This window comes from Staurois parvus, unplaced genomic scaffold, assembly GCF_062004578.1.
Source record: "Staurois parvus isolate SC_StPar_1 unplaced genomic scaffold, SC_StPar_1.0 ptg000874l, whole genome shotgun sequence".
Lineage (NCBI taxonomy): Eukaryota > Metazoa > Chordata > Amphibia > Anura > Ranidae > Staurois > Staurois parvus.
Genome location: NW_028318670.1, coordinates 1,174,382 through 1,193,808, shown reverse-complemented (window position 1 = coordinate 1,193,808; position 19,427 = coordinate 1,174,382). Strand labels below are relative to the sequence as shown.

Sequence of the window (19,427 nt, the reverse complement as noted above, 5' to 3'; positions counted from 1 at the left end):
TCACCTGGCCACACCTCCGGGGTCGCTCAGCAGCTCCGCCTCCTCGCCGCTGATTGGCCACCGGAACTGTAGCTCAGGAGAGGCACACAGGCAGCCAATCACCGGCGAGGAGGTGGAGCTTGGAGAGGAGGAGCCGAGCGGCAGCGCGCGTACATCAAAGAAGACCGAGGGAGCTGCCGGAGCAAGTGAAGAGGAGAGCGGCCAGAGAAGGAAGACAGCTGACAGGTAAGTGAGAGAGCGAGCCCAGGCTGGAGCAGGGGTCAGCAAGGTAAGTATCATTGGTGTCAGTGGGAGGAATAGTGCCCCATCATTTGTGTCACTAATACCAACGATGGGGCACTATTCCTCCCCCCACTGACACCAACGATGGGGCACTATTCCTCCCCCCACTGACACCAACGATGGGGCACTATTCCTCCCCCCACTGACACCAACGATGGGGCACTATTCCTCCCCCCACTGACACCAACGATGGGGCACTATTCCTCCCCCCACTGACACCAACGATGGGGCACTATTCCTCCCCCCACTGACACCAACGATGGGGCACTATTCCTCCCCCAACTGACACCAACGATGGGGCACTATTCCTCCCCCCACTGACACCAACGATGTGGCACTATTCCTCCCCCCACTGACACCAACGATGTGGCACTATTCCTCCCCCCACTGACACCAACGATGGGGCACTATTCCTCCCCCCACTGACACCAACGATGGGGCACTATTCCTCCCCCCACTGACACCAACGATGGGGCACTATTCCTCCCCCCACTGACACCAACGATGGGGCACTATTCCTCCCCCCACTGACACCAACGATGGGGCACTATTTCCCCCCCCCCCCTGACCCCAATGATGGGGCACTATTCTCCCCTCCACCACACTGACATCAATGATGGGGCACTATTCCTCCCACTGACACCAATGATGGGGCACTATTCCTCCCCCCACTGACACCAACAATGGGACACTATTTCCCCCCCCCCCCTGACCCCAATGATGGGGCACTATTCTCCCCTCCACCACACTGACATCAATGATGGGGCACTGTTCCTCCCACTGACACCAATGATGGGCCACTATTCCTCCCACTGACACCAATGATGTGGCACTATTCCTCCCACTGACACCAGTGATGGGGCACTACTCCCCCCACTGACACCAGTGATGGGGCACTATTCCTCCCACTGACACCAATGATGGGGCACTACTCCCCCCACTGACACCAATGATGGGGCACTACTCCCCCCACTGACACCAATGATGGGGCACTACTCCCCCCACTGACACCAATGATGGGGCACTACTCCCCCCACTGACACCAATGATGGGGCACTATTCCTCCCACTGACACCAATGATGTGGCACTATTCCTCCCACTGACACCAGTGATGGAGCACTACTCCTCCCACTGACACCAGTGATGGGGCACTACTCCCCCCACTGACACCAGTGATGGAGCACTACTCCCCCCACTGACACCAATGATGGGGCACTACTCCCCCCACTGACACCAATGATGGGGCACTACTCCTCCCACTGACACCAATGATGGGGCACTACTCCTCCCACTGACACCAATGATGGGGCACTACTCCTCCCACTGACACCAATGATGGGGCACTACTCCTCCCACTGACACCAATGATGTGGCACTATTCCTCCCACTGACACCAGTGATGGAGCACTACTCCTCCCACTGACACCAGTGATGGGGCACTACTCCCCCCACTGACACCAGTGATGGAGCACTACTCCCCCCACTGACACCAATGATGGGGCACTACTCCCCCCACTGACACCAATGATGGGGCACTACTCCTCCCACTGACACCAATGATGGGGCACTATTCCTCCCACTGACACCAATGATGGGGCACTATTCCTCCCACTGACTCCAACGATGGGGCACTATTCCTCCCACTGACACCAACGATGGGGCACTATTCCTCCCACTGACACCAACGATGGGGCACTATTCCTCCCACTGATACCAACGATGGGGCACTATTCCTCCCACTGACACCAACGATGGGGCACTATTCCTCCCACTGACACCAACGATGGGGCAATATTCCTCCCACTGACACCAACGATGGGGCACTATTCCTCCCACTGACACCAACGATGGGGCACTATTCCTCCCACTGACACCAACGATGGGGCACTATTCCTCCCACTGACACCAACGATGGGGCACTATTCCTCCCACTGACACCAATGATGGGGCACTACTCCCCCCACTGACACCAATGATGGGGCACTACTCCCCCCACTGACACCAATGATGGGGCACTATTCCTCCCACTGACACCAATGATGTGGCACTATTCCTCCCACTGACACCAGTGATGGAGCACTACTCCTCCCACTGACACCAGTGATGGGGCACTACTCCCCCCACTGACACCAGTGATGGAGCACTACTCCCCCCACTGACACCAATGATGGGGCACTACTCCCCCCACTGACACCAATGATGGGGCACTACTCCTCCCACTGACACCAATGATGGGGCACTACTCCTCCCACTGACACCAATGATGGGGCACTACTCCTCCCACTGACACCAATGATGGGGCACTACTCCTCCCACTGACACCAATGATGTGGCACTATTCCTCCCACTGACACCAGTGATGGAGCACTACTCCTCCCACTGACACCAGTGATGGGGCACTACTCCCCCCACTGACACCAGTGATGGAGCACTACTCCCCCCACTGACACCAATGATGGGGCACTACTCCTCCCACTGACACCAATGATGGGGCACTATTCCTCCCACTGACACCAATGATGGGGCACTATTCCTCCCACTGACTCCAACGATGGGGCACTATTCCTCCCACTGACACCAACGATGGGGCACTATTCCTCCCACTGACACCAACGATGGGGCACTATTCCTCCCACTGACACCAACGATGGGGCACTATTCCTCCCACTGATACCAACGATGGGGCACTATTCCTCCCACTGACACCAACGATGGGGCACTATTCCTCCCACTGACACCAACGATGGGGCAATATTCCTCCCACTGACACCAACGATGGGGCATTATTCCTCCCACTGACACCAACGATGGGGCACTATTCCTCCCACTGACACCAACGATGGGGCACTATTCCTCCCACTGACACCAACGATGGGGCACTATTCCTCCCACTGACACCAACGATGGGGCACTATTCCTCCCACTGACACCAACGATGGGGCACTATTCCTCCCACTGACACCAACGATGGGGCACTATTCCTCCCACTGACACCAGTGATGGGGCACTATTCCTCCCACTGACACCAGTGATGGGGCACTATTCCTCCCACTGACACCAGTGATGGGGCACTATTCATCCCACTGACATCAGTGATGGGGCACTATTCCTCCCACTGATACCAACGATGGGGCACTATGCATCCCACTGACATCAGTGATGGGGCACTATTCCTCCCACTGACACCAGTGATGGGGCACTATTCCTCCCACTGATACCAACAATGGGGCACTATTCATCCCACTGACATCAGTGATGGGGCACTACTCCTTCCACTGACACCAATGACATGGCACTACTCCTCCCACTGCAAAATTACAGTTATGAAGTAGCAATAAAAATAATTTTATGGTTGGGGGTCACCACAACATGAGGAACTGTATTAAGGGGTCGCGGCATTAGAAAGGTTGAGAACCACTGCTCTAGAGGAACCCTAGGATTCTATGGAACCCTGTTTGAGGAAGAATGCCCTTTACACTTGTGGTCATTGAGAAGAATTGCCCCCTTACAGATAGCTAAAAGGATCAATGGTGTCAGTGAGAACGTCTCTGAGAGGCAGAAGTTGCACATTGCACAAGGAACACCCAGAAACCTCTAGAGGAACCCTGGTTAAGGAAGAATGCCCCTTACACTTGTGGTTATTGAGAAGATTTACCCCCTTACAGATAGCTAAAAGGATCAATGGTGTCAGTGGGAAAGTCTCTGAGAGGCAGGAGTTGCTCAAAGAACACCTAGAACCCTCTGGAGGAACCCTAGGATTTCATTGAACCCTGGTTGAGGAAGAATGCCCCTTACACTTGTGGTCATTAATAAGAATTACCCCCTTATAGATAGCTAAAAAGATCACTGGTGTCAGTGAGAACGTCTCTGAGAGGCAGAAGTTGCAGATTGCACAAGGAACACCTAGAAACCTCTAGAGGAACCCTGGTTGAGGAAGAATGCCCCTTACACTTGTGGCCATGGGGAAGATTTACCCCCTTGCAGATAGCTAAAAGGATCAATGGTGTCAGTGGGAACGTCTCTGAGAGGCTGGAGTTGCTCAAAGAACACCTAGAACCCTCTGGAGGGACCCTAAGATTCCGTGGAACCCTGGTTGAGGAAGAATGCCCTTTACACTTGTGGTCATTGATAAGAATTACCCCCTTACAGATAGCTAAAAAAGATCAGTGGTGTCAGTGAGAACTTCTCTGAGAGGCAGAAGTTGCTCAATGATCAAGGAACACCTAGAAACCTCTGGAGGAACCCTAGGATTCTGTGGAACCATTGTTGAGGAAGAATGCCCCTTACACTTGTGATCATTTGGAAGAATTACCCCCTTACAGATGGCTAAAAGGATCAATGGTGTCAGTGGGAATGTCTCTGAGAGGCTGGAGTTGCTCAAGGAACACCTAGAACCCTCTGGAGGAACCCTAGGATTCTATGGAACCCTGGCAAAGAAAGAATGTTCCTTACACTTGTGGTCATTGGGAAGAATTACCCCCTTACAGATAGCTCAAAAGATCAATGGTGTCAGTGGGAACTTATCTGCTAGGAACCCCTAGAAATGTTTGGAGGAACCTTAGGGATCTCTGGAACCTTGATTTAGAAACCCTGGTCTAGGTCACAGTCAAGCTAATAAGGTGTTCCAAAATAACAGCAACAAATGTTTCTTGTAATTGCAGGTGCGGGGTCTGTGCACAATCCTAATACATGAACATGTAAGATTTTTCTAGGAGGTCCTACAAGCCTTCAAGGCTTGACACTGGACTTGTTTATGGATCTCTGAGCAATAAGTTCTCTACTAACCTTTACTTTTACTTTGTAACTTTTCTCTTCAAAATACACTTTCAGGACTAGACAAAAACAAAAGGTTGCACCAGCCTTGTGCATTGCCCCATCTCTATTACATAAAAGTGGATTGAAGCACCTCAGCTGCATCGAACTCACACTGGATCACCATTAGTTTACCTTTTCGGGTGGGTACTATAGACAACTTTGAGGCACTGCTATGGTAGCCAGATTCACACCAAGCTACGCTATCCTGTTCATGGGTTATTGACACCAATTATATATGTGGACAACAATCCCTGTGGGGCTCATCTGGCGCTCTATGCCCGATATATTGATGACATACTTATCATCTGGGATGGCCCCGATCAGGTATTAGAGGAGTTCATCCACCACTAACCGAACAATACTTTCTATATAGACATCATGTGTGTGATCAGAACGTCCAGTATTTCTGAGTTCAGATGCCGATATGGATATCTTCTCCAGAACCCATTTAACCCTACAGAAGGAAACTCATATTTACATGTCTATAGCAGTCACCATCCCAAGATGGATCAATGAAATGTCTCTTTTGACAATTTGGTAGGTTAACCACTTCCAGTCCGGACACTTTCCCCCCCTTCCAGTCTGGACACTTTCCCCCCCCCCTTCAGTCCGGACACTTTTACCCCCTTCCAGTCCGGACACTTTCACCCCCTTCCAGTCCGGACACTTTCTCCCCCTTCCAGTCCGGACACTTTCACCCCCTTCCAGTCTGGACACTTTCACCCCCTTCCAGTCTGGGCACTTTCCCCCCCTTCCAGTCCGGACACTTTTACCCCCTTCCAGTCCGGACACTTTCACCCCCTTCCAGTCCGGACACTTCTCACCCCCCTTCCAGTCCAGACACCTTCCCCCCCTTCCTGTCCAGGCCAATTTTCAGCTTTCAGTGCTATCACACTTTGAATGACAGTTGCGCGGTCATGCAACAGTGTACCCATATGAATTTTTTTGCATTTTTTTGAGACAGATAAAGCTTTATTTTGGTGGTATTTATTCACCACTGGGATTTTTATATTTTTTGCTATGTAAATTAAAAAGTACAAAAATTTAGAAAAAAAGTGTTTTTCTTATAACATTTTGCAAATAAATAATATTTCATAATAAATTTTGGCCAAAATGTATTCCGTTATCTTTTTAGTAAAAAAATAACCCAAATTAGTTTATAACCAAAAATTATAAGTTTAAACATTTTTTTTTTACATTTTTTGTTATATTATTTTTTATTTATTTATTTATTTTTTACATACTGTCACCCTAGCAGTACAGTGTCACCATGGTGACACTGTACTACTTGTGGGGGATGAAGATTTTTTTTTTACACTGATTGCTTTTACACCCATAAAGGCTGTAAGAGGAATCATTTCTCCTTCTCTCTGGCTGCATTCTTGCAGCCATTGAGAAATACTGTGTGAGCTGTGATTGGTCACAGCTTGTCACATGGTACAAGGCTGTTGTGAATAGTCTTGTACCATGTGACCTCTGTGATCATTCACAGATTTCACACGTAGTAAGCAATGATGTCACAAGTGACATCTTGCTTACTACTCTGCATGTGATCACTGATTGGCCAATCAGTGATCACATGATTGGGACCTCGCACAGAGGTCCCGTCCGACGATTGGTATTCCACTGTGTCCGGAGGAAACAGCGGGCAGCGAATCGTGGTGCTATGCGCTCCCAGGGAGCGCACACAAACAGGGTGCGGGGAGGCCGCTTATAAACATCCATCCGCCCCTGCACTGCCACCGTCCGGCCGTTTATATACAACGGCCAGACGGGAGGTGGTTAAGATGCACATCCACCAAAGTGAAGCAGTTCATAGAACAGGGAGAGGTTCTGGAGAGAAAGTTTCTAGAAAAGGGCTATAAGAATACTCTACTAGATTAGGCACTTAAAAAATATAAAGAACAGTACAGTGCCAATGAATATAAGGGCTCTATTGAGTCAACTAAAGCATATACACAGGAGAAAAGAGGATGTACCAGATCCACACCAATCACCAGATATATACCGATCGGCTCTAACATTATGACCACCCACTTTAATCCATCGAGGGATGAACTCCACTAGATCTCTGAAAGTATGCTGTGGTATCTGGCACCAAGCTGGCAGTAGCAGATCTTTTAAGATCTGTAAGTTGGGTGGTGGGGCCTCCGTGGATCGGACTTGTTTTTCAAGCTTATCCCACAGATTGGATTTGGGGAATTAGAGGTCAAGTCAACACCTTGATTGACAGGATCATGGATTGCCGAGGCTCATTGGTGGAGGTGGGCAGGGAAGGCTCATTGATGGAGGTGGGGAGGGAAGGCACATTGATGAAGGTGGGCAGGGAAGGCTCATTGATGGAGGTGGGGAGGGAAGGCTCATTGATGGAGCTGGGAAGGAAAGGCACATTGATGAAGGTGGGGAGGGAAGGCTCATTGATGGAGGCGGAAAGGGAAGGCTTGTTGATGGAGGTGGGGAGGGAAGGCTCATTGATGGAAGTGGGGATTGAAAGCTAATTGATGGAGGTGGGGAAGAAAGGATCATTTATAGAGGTGATGGGGGGGTCTCCTTGATGGAGGTGGGGAGGGAAGGCTCATTGATAGAGGTGGGGGGCTCATTGTTGGAGGTGGGGAGGGAAGGCTCATTGATGGAGGTGGGAAGGGAAGGCTCATTGATGGAGTTGGGAAGGGAAGGCTCATTGATGGAGGTGAGTGGGGGTTCTCATTGATGGAGGTGGGGAGGGAAGGCTCATTGATGAAGGTGGGGAGGGAAGGCTCATTGATGGAGGAATGAAGGGAAGGCTTATTGATGGAGATGGGAAGGGAAGGCTCATTGATGGAAGTGGGGAAGAAAGGATCATTGATAGAGGTGGTGGGGGGGTCTCCTTGATGGAGGTGGGGAGGGAAGGCTCATTGATAGAGGTGGGGGGCCCATTGTTGGAGGTGGGGAGGGAAGGCTCGTTGACGGAGGTGGGAAGGGAAGGCTCATTGATGGAGGTGGGAAGGGCAGGCTCATTGATGGAGGTGAGTGGGGGTCCTCATTGATGGAGGTGGGGAGGGAAGGCTCATTGATGAAGGTGGGGAGGGAAGGCTCCTTGATGGAGGAATGAAGGGAAGGCTTATTGATGGAGGTGGGAAGGGAAGGCTCATTGATGGAGGTGGGGATGGAAAGCTAATTGATGGAGGGAGGTAGGGAAGGAAGGATCATTGATAGAGGTGGGGTGCTCATTGTTGGAGGTGGGGAGGGAAGGCTCATTGATGGATGTGGGAAGGGAAGGCTCAATGATGGAGGTGGGGAGGGAAGGCTCATTGATAGAGGTGAATGGGGGCGCTTCATTGATGGAGGTGGGGGGGGAAGGCTCATTGATGGAGTTGGGAAGAAAAGGCACATTGATGAAGGTGGGGAGGGAAGGCTCATTGATGGAGGCAGAAAGGGAAGGCTTGTTGATGGAGGTGGGGAGGGAAGGCTCATTGATGGAAGTGGGGATTTAAAGCTAATTGATGGAGGTGGGGAAGGAAGGATCATTGATAGAGGTGGGGGGCTCATTGTTGGAGGTGGGGAGGGAAGGCTCATTGATGGAGGTAGAAAGGGAAGGCTTGTTGATGGAAGTGGGGAGGGAAGGCTCATTGATGGAAGTGGGGATTTAAAGCTAATTGATGGAGGTGGGGAAGAAAGGATCATTGATAGAGGTGGTGGGGGGGGGGGGGCTCCTTGATGGAGGTGGGGACGGAAGGCTCATTGATAGAGGTGGGGGGCTCATTGTTGGAGGTGGGGAGGGAAGGCTCATTGATGGAGGTGGGAAGGGGAGGCTCATTGATGGAGTTGGGAAGGGAAGGCTCATTGATGGAGGTGAGTGGGGGTCCTCATTGATGGAGGTGGGGAGGGAAGGCTCATTGATGGAGGTGGGAAGGCTCAATGATCAAGGTGGGGAGGGAAGGCTCATTGATAAAGGAATGAAGGGAAGGCTTATTGATGGAGGTGGGAAGGGAAGCTAATTGATGGAGGTCGGGAAGGAAGGATCGTTGATAGAGGTGGTGGGGACTTCTTGATGGAGGTGGGGAGGGAAGGCTCATTGATAGAGGTGGGGAGGGAAGGCTCATTGATGGAGGTGGGAAGGGAAGGCTCATTGATTTAGGTGGGGAGGGAAGGCTCATTGATAGAGGTGAGTGGGGGGGCCTCATTGATGGAGGTGGGCGGGAGGGAAGGCTTATTGATGCAGGTGGGGAGGGAGAGCTCCTTGATGGAGGTGGGGAAGTAAGGCTCATTGATGGAGATGGGGGGCACATTGCTGGAGGTGAAGGGGATGGACGGCTCATTCATGAAAGCGGGAAGGGAAGTCTCATTGATGGATATGGGGAGGGAAGGCTCATTGATAGAGGTGGGGAGGGAAGGTTGGTCTGTGTAGTCTGATCCAATAGAAGAGCTACTGGAGCAAATTTCTGAAAACGTGAATGCCGGTTCTGATAGAAAGGTGTCAGAACACACAGAGCATCGCAGTTTGTTGTGTATGGGGTTGTGTAGCTGGTCAGGTCGCCCATGCTGACCCATGTCTACAGCCAAAAATACCTACAATGGGCACGTGAGCATCAGAACTGGACACGGAGCAAGAAAGTGGCCTGGTCTGATGAGTCATGTGGATGGCTGGATGGGTGTGCGTCACTTACCTGGGGAAGAGATGGCACCACGATGCAGTATGGTAAGAAGACAAGCCAGAAGAGTCAGTGTGATGCTTTGGGCAATGTTCTGCTGGAAAACCTTGGCTCCTGCCATCCATGTGGATGTTACTGGACACATACCACCTTCCTAAACATTGTTGGTGACCAAGTCCGCCCCTTCATGGAAACGTTATTCCCCAGTGTCAGTGGCCTCTTTCAGTAGGATAATACACCCTGCCACACTGCAAAAATGGTTCAAGAATGGTTTCAGGAACACATCAGTGAGTTTGAGGTGTTGACTCCAAATTTTCCAGATCTTAATCCAGTCAAGCATCTGTTCTTCATCAATGTTTGGAGAAATATGGGAAGGACTTTTGTAGTCGTAAATTGTTCGGCATATGAGCCATTGTTGGGGATTCTGGTATTGGTTGGAGACACTGAAGATTATGCAAAGAAGAAACATTCTGGGTGTCCTGTCTGGCAGGTTGTCTCCAGGAGGTCCTAATGAGGACCTTGAGGTCCATTCCGTTATGTGATCTTGTAGTCCATCGAGGTATTCTGCACTGATTGGTGGATCACCTTTATGGCATTATAGACACGTGTTATTGGATGAGATCTCTTCCTATTCATTCCATATCTCCTGCATCCTAGCTAGGGTTAAATGTTTTATTAAGAACCAGGGTTAGAATTAAGAGTAAGGGTTATGGTTAAGGTTAAATGTTACGGATAAGGGCTAGAGTCAGGGTTAGGGCTATGGGTAAATATAAAGGTTAAGAGCTAGGGTTGGGGTTAAGGTTAAATTTTACAATTAAGGGCTAGAGTCAGGGTTAAGGGTTAGGGCTAACGGCTAGGGTTAAATGTTAGGGCTAAGAGATAAAGTAAGGGTTAGGGTAAGGGCAAGGATTAGGGTTAAATGTTAAAGTTAAAGGCTAGGATATGGGTTAAGAGCTAGGGATAAGGTTAAGAGGTTGGGTTAGGGTAAGGGCTAGGGTTAATGGTTAGGGTTAAGAGCTAGGGTTACAGTTAAATATTAGGGTTAAGGGCTAGAGTTATGGTAAAGGGTTAGGGTAAGGGCTAGGGTTAAGGTTAAGAGCTTGGGCTAGATGCTAGGGTGAGGGCTAGGGTTAAATGTTAGGATTAAGGACTAGTGCTAGGGTTAGGAATTAGGGTTAGAGTTGGGGTTATGGTGAAAGGTTAGGGTTAGATGTTGGGGATAGGGTAAGAGCGAGTATTAGGGTTAGATGTTGGGAATAGGGTAAGAGCGAGGGTTAGGGTTAGATGTTGGTGATAGGGTAAGAGCAAGGGTTAGGGTTAGATGTTAGGGATAGGGTAAGAGCGAGGATTAGGGTTAGATGTTGGGAATAGGGTAAGAGCGAGGGTTAGGGTTAGATGTTGGTGATAGGGTAAGAGCAAGGGTTAGGGTTAGATGTTAGGGATAGGGTAAGAGCGAGGATTAGGGTTAGATGTTGGGAATAGGGTAAGAGCGAGGGTTAGGGTTAGATGTTAGGGATAGGGTAAGAGCAAGGGTTAAATGTTAGGATTAAGGCCTAGGGTTAGAGTTAATAGGGTTATGGTTAAGGGCTAGGTTTAAATGTTAGCATAAGAGCTAGGGTTAAGGGTTATGGTTAGGGTTATAAATTAGGATTAAGAGCGAGGGTTAGGGTTAAATGCTAGGGTTAGGTCTAAGGGCTAGGATTCTGGTTCAAGGTTAGGGCTAAATGTTAGAATTAAGTGCTAGGGTTAAATGCTAGGGTTAGGTCTAAGGGTTAGGATTTGGGTTGGGGCTAGATGTTAGGGTTAAGAGGTCAGGTTAGGGTTTAGGTTAATTGTTAGGGTATGGGCTAGGGTTAGGGGTTGGGGTAATGGTTAAGGGCTAGGGTTAGGGTTAACTGTTCGGGTTAGGGTAAAGTGTTATGGTTAAGAGCTAGGGGTACAATTACATTTTAGGGTTAAGGGCTATGTTTAGGGGCTAGGGTTAGGGATAAGAGTTAGGGTTACGTGCTAGAGTAACAGTTAAATGTTAAAGTAAGGGCTAGGGTTAAAGACTTTCATAAGGTGCTTGGGTTAGGGTAAAAGTTGAGGTTAAGAGCTAGAGTTAGGGTCTTGGATTAGGGTTTAATGTTAGGGTTAGGGTAAAGGCTAAGGTTAAGGTTTTGGTTAAGGGCTAGGTTTTAAATGTTAGGGTTAGAGTTAGGGTTATGTATAAGGGTTAGGGTTAAATGTTATGGTTAAAGGCTAGAGTTAGGGTTAAATGTTAGGCTTAATGGCTAGGATATGGGTTAAGAGCTAGGGTTAAGAGGTTGGGTTAGGGTTAAGGGTTAGCATTAGGGTGAAGGGAAAGGGTTAGAGTTAAATGATAGGGTAAGGGTTAAGGTTAAGAGATAAGGTTAAGAGCTTTGGTTAATGTTAGGGTGAGGGCTAGGGTTAAATGTTAGGATTAAGGATTAGTGCTAGGGGTTGAGATATAGGGTTAGAGTTAGGGCTATGGTTAAGGGCTAGGGTTAAATGTTAAGGAAAGGGTTAAGCGTTAGGGTTAGGGCTATGGGCAAATATAAGGGTTAAGAGCTAGGGCTAGGGAAAGTGTTAGGGTTAAGGGCTAGAGTAGGTTGTTAGGGTTAGGGTTAAGAATTAGGCTTATGGTTAAGGGCTAGGGTTAGATATTAGGGTTAAGAGTTAGGATTAAGGTTAAATGTTAAGGGCTAGAGTTAGGGTTACAGGCCAGAGTTAGATGTTAGGGTTAGGGTAAGGGCTAGGATTAGGGTTACATCTTAGGGTTAGGGGTGAGGTAAGGGTTTAGAGCTAGGGTTAAGTTTAAGAGGTAGTGTTAGGGTATGAGCTCGGGTTAAGGTCTAGGATTAGGGTTAAATGTAAGGGTTAGGATTATGTGTTAGGGTTACAATGAAATATTAGAACCAAGGGTCAGAGTTCGGGTTAGCGGTAATCACTATGGTTAGGGTTAGTTTTCTAACTATAGTGAACTCGGTGTAGAGCTCTTACCCCTGAGGTCATCACAGAAAAGATGGAGGGGGGTTTCTCTATGTTAGATGTGATGTGAAAGTGAGGAAGAAAGATGATCTTGTGGTTGGAGGTGGTGATGGTGCGGAGGAGGAATTACGGGAGGAATGATAGATGGGTCTATAGACTGATGGACTTATCATTGGAGTATACTACAGACGTCCTGAGGTCTATGAGAAGGGGGAGAGTCGGTTGTTCCAACAAGGTGATGGTGCGGAGGAGGAATTACGGGAGAAATGATTGATGGGTCTATGGACTGATGGAGTTATCATTGGAGTATACTACAGACGTCCTGAGGTCTATGAGAAGGGGGAGAGTCGGCTGTTCCAACAAGGTGATGGTGCGGAGGAGGAATTACGGGAGGAATGATAGATGGGTCTATGGACTGATGGACTTATCATTGGAGTATACTACAGACATCCTGAGATCTATGAGAAGGGGGAGAGTCGGCTGTTCCAACAAGGACAAGCTGGGAACACCAAACTACTAAGACACAAGATGGAGACTAAAACCTACAGGATGGGCCCTACTTGTAGTGTTAGAGAAAAGAATAAAGGAGAAGAACATTTCATCACACAAATCTGAAGGAAGATTTTTATCAATCAATTTACAGAGAATATCATGAGATTAAGAATAAAAAATATTTAATCTGCATTTGTTTTATACTAAACAAGTCAATATATTTACATTTTATCAGGTAAATATGAAATGTTACATCTGAAAACCAAACCAGCAGTGACCACCCTCCTTCTCTCTCACCATGATGTCCTCCATGGAAGCTTTTGCTGAAAGTCAGGGGAAGTCAAACTACACTGCTAGAGGGACCCAACCAGCAGTAACCCCCCCCCCCCCTCCTTCTCTCTCACCATGATGTCCTCCATGGAAGCTTCTGCTGAAGGTCATGGGAGATCAGACTACACTGCTAGAGGACCCAACCAAGAATGACCCCCCCCTTCTCTCTCCTAGCAGAGGAAGCCAGACACAACTGTGAAGTCTTTAGTGATCTCTGATCTCCTTATAAAGTGTTTCTTCCATGATAAAGATCAGAGGAGCGCTCAGCCACATGTTCTCTTCTTTTTCCCAGTGTGAGATCTCTGATGTACGGCAACATGTCATCCATAGAGAAGACATTTCCCGCACTCAGGACACTAATACACCTCGGGGGTTCGGTGGGTTCTCTGATGTCTGACAAGACCAAAAACATTTCCTCTCAGAGCAGGAATACAGTTTTCCCACCGTGTGAGATTTTTAGATGCTTGACAAGTGCTGATTTCCGTAGATAACATTTCCCGCACACAGGGCAGGTAAACAACTTCTGCCTCGTGTGGCATATCTGATGTACAGTAAGATTGGACTTCTGTGAAAAACATTTCCCGCACTCAGGACAGGAATACGGCTTCTCGCCTGAGTGAGACCTCTCATGTGCATTAAGATGGGATCTCTGTGAAAAACTTTTCCCGCACTCAGGGCAGGAATACGGCCTCTCCCCCGTATGAGATCTTTGATGTATAACAAGGTCTGTTTTTCGTGTATAACATTTTCCGCACTCGGAGCAGGAATACGGCTTCTCGCCCGTGTGCAATTTCTGATGTCTGTAAAGATTTGTTCTCTGTGAAAAAAATTGCCCACACTCTGGGCAGGAAAACGGCCTTTCCCCTGTGTGAGATCTCTGATGTATAACAAGTTCTGATTTCTTTGAAAAACATTTTCTGCACTCTGAGCAGGAATGTATCTTCTCCCCCGTGTGAGATCTCTGATGTACACTAAGATTCGATTCAGAGTAATAACTTTTCCCGCACTCAGGACAGGAAAATTCCTTCTCTTCCTGAACCCCGGCCCCATCCCCCACAGTACGAGGTTGCTCAGAGTCAGAGGGATGCCATGGTCTCTCCACACTGGGAAGTCCACCATCCATAGTGGAGCTCATTGTCTTTTCTTCGGCACAATCTCCTGGGATGTCCTCATCTTCCATTTTACAACCTGGAGATAAAGTGAGACGATCCTTTGAGGGTTTCTCCATGGTGGGTCCTGGAAAAATAGAAAAACATCATCAATAGATAGGAGAAGGTTAGTTCACTTCCATCAAGATTCCATCTGGATCCTCCCAGATCACTTCTACATTTACACCGCCTTGTCAGAGGAGCAGGGACCAATGGGGGCTGGAGGGGCGGGAACTGAGCAGAGATAAGAGAAGAATACATTCTGGTCACCTGTGCTGATCTCTGTAGGAGTGTCCTCCTCTATGAATGTCCTCCTCATTCCAGCCTCCTCCGTATATTGCTGATCATCCCTCACATACGTCTCTTCTACTTCACCCTCAACTTTCATGTTCATCAGATCTTCACCCTAAACCAACAGAATGGCAGAAAAAACATCTGTAACATAGAAGGATTTATGCTGTGAGATCACATAGAACATCTCATCTTGTAGAGTCCACACATCGTCTCCACATCTCAGAGTGTTCCATCACTTTATGTTGCCGACCCTCAACTCCACCTACCTGATGATGGTAAGGGATGATGTGACCCTCCTGTGTGGAATCCTGGGAATACAGAGGACGGGGACATCTCTGGTGGGTTCCCATGACTGGATCCACCTACCTGATGATGGTAAGGGATGATGTGACCCTCCTGTGTGGAATCCCAGGAATACAAAGGACAGGGACATCTCTCTATTGGGTTCCTCGTATTAGGTGGCTCCATTGTAATGGCTCTGTAGTGATCCTTGCGTCCTTCCAAAAGCTCCTTCATCACTTCATACTCCTCATCCTCCTCTTTTACAACAATATTATCATCCCCGAGGATTCCACTCTGAATATATAATAAAACATTCATTGTAACAAACATGCCATGTAAATTAGAACTACCAGTGATTGTTCCTCATCTACCTGATTAGGTTCTGCATAGTTGTGACCTACCTGTGTGGAATCTAGAGGAAGGGGATGTCTCTCTGGTGGGTTCCTGTAGCTGGATGACTCCTCCATGGTGTCCTGGTACAGATCTTTGTGTTCTTCTGGAATCTCTGACTCCTCCATCCCCCCATCCTCATCATCCTCCTCTTTTATCTCTTCTTTAACCTCAGCTTTAGGATCTCTCAGGTTTCCACTCTGAATATATAATAAAAATGACATAAATGGTAACAATGCAGATAATGTACAGATCCTAACGATACTATCAGTGATTGTTCCTCATCTACCTGATGATGGTGAGGGATGGTGTGACTTTCCTGTGTGGAATCCCGGGAACACAGAGGACGGGGACATCTCTCTGGTGGGTTCCCATGACTGGATCCATCTACCTGATGATGGTGAGGGATGGTGTGATCTTCCTCTGTGGAATCCCGGGAATACAGACTATGGGGACATCTCTCTGGTGGGTTCCCATGACTGGATCCATCTGTAGGAAACACACACACTGATTGAATCCATTGTTTCTATGTGTTTATCAGATGATGGTGGATCTAGGTGGATCCTCCGTACTGCTCTCTCCTTTCCAATAAAGTCTCCTCTTACCCGGTGATGTGAGAGGCGGCTGATTGTCCATCATAACGTCCTTGTAGAGGTCCTTGTGTCCTTCTAAATACTCCCACTCCTACATGGAGAAATAGACAGTGACACCCTGACACCTTATAGGAACCTGACACACACAATGATACAGTCACCATCCAGACACATCCCTTGTCTGTTACTGGAGAATGTCCCAGAATTCCCAGCACCACTCACCTCTCCTGTCAGCAGCTCCATCATCTTCTTGGTGACTTCTAGAATCTTCTGCATTTTGTGTCTCTCAGGGTTTAGGGAGTCACATGGAGGCACTGTGATGGTCATATGATCACCTGACTTCAGAAGAGGAAATCTCTGTATTGAGGAACCAATAGGAACATCATGTTAGACTCCCAGAATCCTCCTCACCTCTCTGGTCAGGTCTGTGTTTTATTAATAGAGATGAGAGTGATGTCATGTGACCTCCCAGAATCCTCCTCACCTCTCCGGTCAGCAGGTAGATGATCTCCAGTGTGAGGTTTAGTATCCTCTCAGTCATGTGACTCTGATCCTCCTCCATCCTCATTGGTGCCGTCATCTATGAAGGTTTTCCTGTAGTCAGACAACATTGATGACATAGAATGATCTGGATTGGTTGTACAATGATACGATGGGGATATCAGAAGGCCATATGAAGGTCGGTGTGTATTTTAGAATTGTGGCCACCAGAGAGAACATATTTAATTCGGTCTGCTTGGTGTTTGCTATGGTTTTCATGGTCTCTTACTCCTCTTTGAGCACAAATTCCATGTTTTTATGTTGGGTTTGTTTTGCTTCTGGCCTCATTTGCTTTAATTTTTATAAGGCGGGAGGGGGGGGGGTTACTGGGTGTAAACAGAAAATAAGACCTTATTACCTCCTCTATTGCCACTTCCAACAATGTCTCTTCTCTACTTCCTCCCAAGTCACCGCTCACTGAAACTTCCTATTTATACTTGACATCACTTCCTGTCTACCATAGAGACTTCCTGTCTGGATAGAAGTGAGATCCCCACCTTGTGGAGCTCAGAGGAACTGCAGCCCCGAGAACCATCTGGTAGTGTGACCCCGGCCTTGTGCTGGGTGTGTATGGACTGTATGTCCTCATGGATGGGTCACCTCCACTCCCACCAAGGGGAACAGAAATATATTAGTGATCAGGATAAATGGAGAGATTTTCACACCTTTGGTTTTTCAGCAAAATATATTTCAGATTTGGTCATAATTAAGCTCCAGTTTTTCATTATGTGACACTGCTTGGGAGAAATTGGAGAAAAAATTAGCTACCTTAATGAAAACCTTCCGGTGTGGCTTTGCAAACCCTGCGATGTCCCCATTCATCCAAAGAAGACTCAGGCAGTGGTGGATTGGGTGATGGTGAGTCTCTCCCTCACTGTCTGCCTCAAATGTACCCAGCAGAAGGCAGTCGTCTTGTACTGCATCCAGTAAGATCAGGGTGGGGCCCCGTACACCAGTACAGATGAGACGGGGAAATACCTCTCCTATTTAAGCATGTCCCACCTCTGGTATAGGAACATGAAGAACCCCAGCAGAGAAGAAAGGTTGGAAATGGCTCCTGATCCCCAGGATGTGGTGGAGGATTCGCCGGGTAAAAGAGGAAAGATACAGCAGAGGATCCCAGTATGGAAAAATAGGGAAGTGGGCAAGCAGGGCAAATATGTGAAGGTGGAACTTCCAGGTCCTGCTAGGAGTCCCATGATGGCAGCAGACATTATTTGGAAGGATGCCTAAAGAAAAACCTGAGGGGGGGAATGATTTTCTGGGTTGCTAGGGTTCAGGGGGATCAATATGGGACAAAATATTGTACATATTACATTACATAGTCCTATGTTTCCAGTCACAAGGTCACAAGAAAAGGGAAAGACTAGGAGGGTGGTTGATGTGCTGGTTGGACTCATGGAAGAGACATAAGTGGAATAGGTGTAGTATGTTGCTTCATGGAAGCCAGCAGTTTGGTGTGGACATGAAAAAAAACAGTCTGTGGCACAACTGCCCTGGTCTCTTATTCTTGGGGCAGTGATCAACCTCCTGGATTGAATGAAATTCATCGTCATTCAACCTGTCGCAAAAACTGCGCAAAACACAGTGAAGTACGCAGTTCAACCATTTTGCAGGCACCTCCATCTTGGTAAGGAGTATATATTGTGTCTCTCATTTCTCATTCTCCTTCCCCCTCCCTTCCTGAGAGGCACAGTGACAGATGTGTGTGTTAAAAGTGTCACTGGCAGGTAGAGCAGCAGGGGACCCAGAGCTACAAAGCCCCCCAGGAGAGACGGAGACTAGCTGTCCAAGGACATGTGTAATTTCTCACTTCGTAACCGAGATAAGGCAGCTTTACACAGGAGTTGAGGAGATTGTAAGCTCATAAGACCTAGCAGCTTAGGTGACAGAATTAAATGAGCATTCCTCAGGTCAGTGTGTCCCCTATCTTTCATTTCATGGATTATGAAGATGTTGGTTCTAATTCAGAGTCCGCCCGACGATCCCTCCCTAAACAGAGTATTGGTCAGTTACTCAGAGCCACCCCCCTTCTGGGGGACTTTAAAACACAGGCTAGCAGGCCTAAAAAGTGAAGTTGAAGACATCTCCCAATTGTAACATCAATATACCACCTAGGGAGACCCTTTGCCCTGAAACTTGGATCTGCTTATGGCTAAGGCTTAATTGACAAGTAACTTAACCCTTTAACTTCCTCTCTGATATCTCTTTGCTGTGCTATGGTTCTTTGTATGTATATATATATATATATATATATATATATATATATCTTAGTTACATCTTTTTCTGTAAATATTTTATTGCACCTGTTTGACTCTTTTAGTAATAAATTTTTGTTTCTGAAAGTATTAAACTGTTTCTAAAGCGCTTAATTGCAATTTACGAATTCCTGCCTCTAAAGAGACGATACTGTGTTTGTTTAATCCTCTGCCCAATCGGCTTGCGGTCACCGTATTGGACAGACGACTTTTCAACCATTACAGTGTATATTTGATAAAGAGAGTTTCCCCTTTCGCTGTACAAAAAGGGGTGGTGGCAGTGAAGGGTTAGTTGCGTAATTGACCCGACCCAGTAACATCCAGGCTGCAGGCACAGATTGAAATCCATTAGCTGGAAAATCGCTGTGTAGGGAGTAGCT

At 47.8% G+C, this 19,427-nt stretch overlaps 1 protein-coding gene and 1 pseudogene across 2 annotated transcripts in view; both read right to left on the bottom strand.

Moving 5' to 3' along the window:
* Window positions 1-19,427, bottom strand: part of LOC149443158 (uncharacterized) — a 183,554-nt gene that overhangs the window by 143,867 nt on the left and 20,260 nt on the right. The gene's annotated exons all lie outside the window — the stretch shown is intronic.
* On the bottom strand, window positions 13,373-17,240 carry LOC149443159 (uncharacterized; annotated as a pseudogene). Its single transcript, XR_016306696.1, has 9 exons — window positions 17,148-17,240; window positions 16,734-16,843; window positions 16,472-16,606; window positions 16,262-16,340; window positions 15,946-16,145; window positions 15,668-15,856; window positions 15,351-15,560; window positions 14,961-15,096; window positions 13,373-14,778 (listed from the first exon to the last, which is right to left on the bottom strand). The product of XR_016306696.1 is annotated as an uncharacterized LOC149443159 (transcript).